The sequence below is a fragment of the Dioscorea cayenensis genome, chromosome 8 (genome assembly GCF_009730915.1).
Source record: "Dioscorea cayenensis subsp. rotundata cultivar TDr96_F1 chromosome 8, TDr96_F1_v2_PseudoChromosome.rev07_lg8_w22 25.fasta, whole genome shotgun sequence".
NCBI classification, from domain to species: Eukaryota; Viridiplantae; Streptophyta; class Magnoliopsida; order Dioscoreales; family Dioscoreaceae; genus Dioscorea; species Dioscorea cayenensis.
The window spans coordinates 10,922,719-10,929,240 of NC_052478.1; the positions used below are offsets into that span (position 1 = coordinate 10,922,719).

Consider the following 6,522-nt stretch of genomic DNA (forward strand, 5'->3'; position numbering starts at 1 on the left):
ATCGCCAAGTAATACCCTGTGAGTGACACAGGGGTCGTAGTATTCCACGGGGCCAAGGAAGTATTATTAATCACTCTTCATCTATTATCAAGCCTATGACTCTTAGTAGGAAGAACAAATAAAATAAAATAAACTTAACTAAGCTAACCCAATGGCCGGGTAACTAACACACATAAATAATTAAACAAGGGAATGCCAAGCAAGAAAAGGCGGTGTTTGGACAAAGAATCCCCCTAGGATTATCATTAAGTCCCGAACTTGGATGGTTTAAAGTGTATTGACGGCATTTAAGACCTAGAGATCTCATAAATAGGTTAACCCCAATTTCTCGGTAGTTAACCCCTAATCCCATACGAGTGTTGATCAGATTGTTTTCCGGATTAACCCACCTATGATTGCATTGAGTTTAAGGAAATCTCTAATAGGAGTAAACTTACTATTCTTCGGCTTAAACCTAGCATTGGAGGGCTACCAACACCCGATCTCTCGGCGTGTCGGCATAAGGAATCCCTTTCAACCTTTCCTAGATCTAGTATACGTGAGTAGGTCACATCTACGCATACAACTCATAGTAGAATTATGAATCTCTCCATAAATGTAATTCTAGACATGAAAGAACGAAAGATTGAATCTCAAACAACCATCAAATTAAATGAAGAACAACATCCCAAGTTCATACACAAGAATACACCCTAGGGTTCATCCACATCCAAACACCAAAATAAGTTAATCCCTCATGACAAGGGATACTCATACAACATACAAGGAAAAGAAAGACAATAAAGAAGCAAGAAAACTCCCTCTACGGTCTTGATCTCCTTGGATCGATGAAGCCTTGAATGGTGATGCAATGGTGGCTTAAAACTTCACTCCAACTCCTTCTCCTATGCTCCTTTCCTTCTTGGTGATCATGTGTGCTCGTTTGCCACAAGGCTTGTCGCCGGAAGATGGCCGGAAAGCCTCAAGGATGTGTGGTGGCGGCGGCCCAAGAGGCTAAGAAGAAGTTCCTCAAGTCTCCCCCAAAGATGCCCTAATATACCCCCCAAAATGGCCCAATCCCGAGTGGTATACCGGCTCAATGAGGACCTCATTGAGCTTCTCATTGACACTGTTCAGAGTAAGAAAATTCCACAAATGCCTTCAATGAAAAAAACTCCTTTGTGGCGTAGTGATCATCCCGGGCTCTATACCGGGCAGCATTGAGGCCGTATGCCATGATTCGATTCCTGTCTTGAAAACTTCCCTGGTGCTACAGTGGGAGCTACAGCACCGTTACCTGGTTATCTTCTCTTTTTCGCCCAAATCGTATTCTCGTGTCCTCCGTGGCATTTCCATTCCCTACAAAGTAAATAACACACGATTAAGCACAAAACGGGCATCAATTCTTCTAAAAATACATGCTAGGAGCAACAAATACATATACTAAAATACGTATATTTAGACACTTATCAGATAGCTAAAAGAAAATGCATGCAAATGCATTTATACATGTCTAATATGAAACCTTGGGGTTTTAGGGCAAAACATTGTCAGTTTGGACCCAAACGGCCTCAGAATGGAGTAAACCTAGTACCAATAAGTTCAGTGAATGAAGAGCTTCAATTTGGACCAAATAAATACAAGAAAAGGGCAAAGTTTTTTTTTGGTGCCACAGTAACTTCAGGATTGCTACAGTAAACCCGAACCTTACAAATGATTTTCTCTCATTTTACAACATCAAGCGATGGAATTTCGCCACAATTTTCATGAATAACTATTGACAACATGAAGGGCTTCTTTTTAAGTCCAAAAGCTCCCACAAATCATGAAAAATCTAATGGTTTAGTCTAGGTTTCTAAACAATGAATACAATGAAAATACGGAAGAAATATATACTAAAAACTCGGATAAAGGCTCTTACCTTACTCAAGAGGATATGAGCAGTAAATTTTCGATGTTGGTTCGCCGGAATTGGTCGCCGGAAATAGTTTGTATATTTTGATAGTTCGGCAGGCATGAAGAAGCAAAGTAGGAGAAGGAAAAAATAAGGAAGAGAAAAGGATTTTGATAATAACTCTCGGTTGCTACAGTGTCAGGTTACTACAGTGCTGAGCCCGCAGTGGCATTCTTGCCACAATATCGGGATGCTACAGTACCAGACAGAATCAATAGTGTTGGGCTACAAAAACAACATGAATAGGCTTGTTTTAACTACAGTAATGGGCTGCTACAAAGTTTTCTTCTTTTCTAAATTACTCTATTTTCCCTCTAACACAGGAATTGGAACAAAAATCCAAATGACCGAATTGCCTCTATTTTTGGCAGGATTTTCGCACATAACCCACTGTGCAATCCAGTAAAAATCTATTAATGCAAAATGACCATTTTACCCTAATGCATTCACAGAAATAAGAGAAGATCCTAGGTCCAAATTTGGACTGGGTACAACAGTCATCATCCCACAACAAGCAATACAAACAAGCAAAACATGAAACAAGAGCATAAATGACACTCCCTAGATGAAATGGTGGAGGAGGAGGTAAAAAATGTGCCGAATGATGCTTCGCCCACCAAATGAGTGCCAAATGACGCTTCCTATAGCCGCGGGTCTCCATCCTTCAAAACGTGGTAGATCTCCCCTTGAATGATGTTGCCTTCTTGCCTTGAGAGTGTTGTACCTTGGCCTTGGATGATCTTCTATCTTCCATGCCTTTCTTCGCCTTCCCAAGGTCGCCCCAAGCCTCTCAAGTTGTCTCTCAAAACATGCCCAGAAAAAGTCTCTTTTCTGCCCTAAAAGTCAGTATATATACCCCCCCGAGTCATAAGGGTCGTATGGGGGTCGTATAGCACTCAAAAACCCTAGATTTACGTTTTATACGGGGTGCATATGGCCTCCATATAGCCCCGTATACTGGGTAGTATGGAAATCTGGGTAGGCACTCCATTCTTTCCTTATGTTACTTTTATGCAGGTAGGGTTGTGAGGCCGATTATGAAGGAAAGAAGCCAATGTGCATCATAATGCACAGATTTTGGAGGAAATCTTTCTAAGGTTTAAACGCGAAGACATAGGTCGGGTGTGAGATGCTAGAGTGTGTGCCAACCTCCTCGTATTTGAGTTAGCACAACCATTTGGAGGGGCACAAGGGCAGTTATACTCAAGCATTCCGACTTATGCATATTGAACAAGATCTCCACCAACTTTTCCATCACTGAAGAAGCAAAGCGATCCACAATGTGAACGTGTGCCCGTTTGCGTTACCTCGATGAAAGTATGGATTCGGGAAGTATTTCAGGTCGGATACTGCAGCAGGGCATTGTAGCAAAACATTGTAGCATCACTGTTCACAGTCGGCCGAGAAAACTGCAGAACAGAAAATCCACACGGGCGTGTGGAAATTCCACACACCAGTGTGAAAAATCCACAAGGGCGTGTGGATCCCCGATTCCAGCCCTATTTAAAGCAGATTCAGCCCCGATTTCAGTATTCTTTTCTCCATCTTTTCCCCAACTTGAGATAGGGTTTCGGCTAGGGTTTTGAGAGATATTGGCTAGGGTTTTGGAAAGGTTTTATGGCTCTGACATCGTCATCTCTTTGGAAGAAGGTTAATAGGGGAGCTTCCGTCGAGGCGTATCCTATACCGGACAAGGGGATCTTTGGACGACGAGTAGAGGACTTTCCACAAGACCATCGACATGACTATCGAGGGGGTTTTCTATGGATTCATTACTTTGACATTCTATTTCTTTGATTGTACTTAGGTCCATGGAGAGCTAAACCGCTAGTGGGTACTTGGGTATTTGTGAACCCTAGGATATATTCATTTCTTTGAATCTCTTTATTATGCTTTCGATTAATTGATGTTTATTGTGAGTTCTGATAAATGCTTGTGCGATATGAATGTGAAGCGTTCATTCCTTATGTTGAGCATTACTTTTCTCAAGTTTTTACACTAATATGTGTGTTTTTATGTTACTTTCGTGCAGGTAGGGTTGTGAGGCCAAGTATGAAGGAAAGAAGCCAATGTGGATTACAATGCACCGATTTTGGAGGAAATCTTGCTAAGGTTCAAACGCGAAGAAATAGGTCGATGTGAGAAAGTACTGTAGCAGCACTTTTCACAGCCGGCCGAGAAAATAGGAGTTCAGAGGATCCACACGGGCGTGTGGAAATTATCCACGCCCATGTGGAAATTCCGCACGGGCGCGTGAAGCATCCACGACCGTTTAGTCGCCTGATTCCAGCCCTATTTAAAGCCGAATCAACCTCGATTTTGGTATTCTTTTCTCCATCTTTTCCGCAACTGGAGAGAGGGCTTTGCCTAGAGTTTTGAGGGATATTGGCTAGGTTTTTGAGAGGTTCTACGGTTCCGACATCACGCATCGTTTGGAAGAAGGTTATTGGGAGAGCTTTCTTTGGCACCGATCCGACGAGGTGTATCCTAGGCAGGACAAAGGATCCTTTGCGACAAGTAGAGGACTCTCCATAAGACTATCGACACGACTATCGAGGGGTTTCTTTATGGACTTATTGCTTTTACATTCTATTTCTTTGATTGTACTTAGCTCCACGGAGAGCTAAACCCCTAGTGGGTACTTGGGTATTTGTGAACCCTAGGATGTATTCGTTTCTTTGAATCTCTTTATTATGCTTTCAATAAATTGATGTTTATTGTGAGTTCCAACCTTGAATGCTTGATTGTATGAACATTTTCCCTAGAGTGACACTAGGTTTGAGAGTTCTTGTTGGTAACCTCGTGAGTGAGTGACACACCACGAGCGTTAGACAAAGCTAGGTTGGAGAGGGTTGAGAGGGTGAGTCGAAAGGTACATGAGCGTCCCCTTTCCCCTCTGAAGTGATAGATTCTATCTCCGTTCCTTGAGTTCTTTGCGATCATAATAGAGTGAATGTTCTAAGGGATGAACTTCCGCTGGGGCTTAGTTGCGCGTCCAACAGAGTGAAGCGTTGAGGTGATCTTATTATCTTGGGCTCAATTGTGGTTAGGGACCTTCCACCTGGACCAAAGGGTTAGGTTTATAATCAGGAAAAGATTTATCACTTTGAATCCCTAGAGCTCATTGCAACTCTATGCGAGTGCGAGGTGTTGAGATTGTTCTATTTCTCCTCCGGGACATGTATATAGTTAGGCATAGTTGACCTTAGATTTGGGACTATGTAATTTAGGATTTCCACGACTCACCATTGCATTAATTAGGATGCATAATAGAGGGTTCTTGCACTTGAAACAATTATCCTAGGCAGAGCATTATCCGGGCACCCTTCTTTACTTTTGCTCTCTTATTTGTTGCTTTTATTGTTGAGAATTGAATCATTGTCACACTCATCATCATTGATATTTCACATAGCTAAGAATCGAATTAAGTATTTTTATTCCCTACTCCCTGTGGATTCGATACCCGCTCACCCGGGATTATTACTTCGATAAACCCGTGCACTTGCGGGATATACGCAAGGGGACCTTGTCAAGTTTCTGGCACCGTTGCCGGGGAGTAGGCGTTTAGAGATACTTTGCACTTTGTTTTCTTAGCTATTTCACCAGACATTCTATTTCATATCTTCTTATTCTATCATCGTTCTGATTTCTTTTTCTTTCTTTTTGTTTGCAGCTCCAGGTAATGACCCTAGGAAATCCCTCAATATTGATTGAAGGGGATCATGAGCTTGAACATACACTTAGAAGAAAAGGGAAAGAGCCTGTACAAGAATACTCTAATCCAGCTGATTTTGAAACAGAAGAATTTGAAAACATGGCAGAACAGAATGAGCAACAGCGAACATTATCCGATAATTCCAGACCTTCAGTATTGGGGACACAATCGAGTATTGTGCCCCCCCAATTACAGCTCAGAACTTTGAGTTGAAGCCAGCATTCATCCACATGTTGCAGCAATCCGAATAATTCAATTGTTTGGCCGATGAGGATCCAAACAGTCATATAGAAAGCCTTCTCGAGGTGTGTGATATGCTGAAGATAAATGGGGTGACGGATGATGCCATCAAATTGAGAGCCTTCCCATTTTCCCTAAAGGGGAGAGCGAAGCAGTGGCTACACACATTACCTAGAGCGTCAATCACCACGTGGGAGGAGATGGTAGAAGCTTTTCTAGCTCATTATTTCCCTCCCGGAAAATCAGTAAAGCTTAGGAACGAGATCTCATCCTTTGTTCAGTTTTAATTGGAGTCTCTATTCGAGACATGGGAAAGGTTCAAGGAGCTCCTGAGAAAGTGCCCGCAACACGGATTCCCGGAGTGGATGATTGTTCAAACCTTTTACAATGGTTTGAACCCAAGTACAAGGAAACTCTTGGATGTGGCAGTAGGAGGTACCTTAGGTAGAAAGACCCCCGATGAGGCCCATCTGTTGATTAAAGAAATGGGGTTAAATAGCTATCAATGGAATGCTAGGGAGAAGAAAAAGGTGGCCGGTCTCCATGAGATAGATGCGGTAACTTCATTGGCGGCCCAAGTGGAGAATCTGAGTAAGAAGTTAGATCTTCTAACTTCAAATAGAGTGGTGGCCAT

At 42.3% G+C, this 6,522-nt stretch overlaps 1 non-coding gene across 1 annotated transcript; it reads right to left on the reverse strand.

The window, feature by feature from the left end:
* Positions 1–6,136: 6,136 nt before the first annotated feature.
* On the reverse strand, positions 6,137–6,243 carry LOC120268060. The gene has a single exon (XR_005538731.1). It is a non-coding gene; the product is annotated as a small nucleolar RNA R71 (small nucleolar RNA).
* Positions 6,244–6,522: the final 279 nt, after the last annotated feature.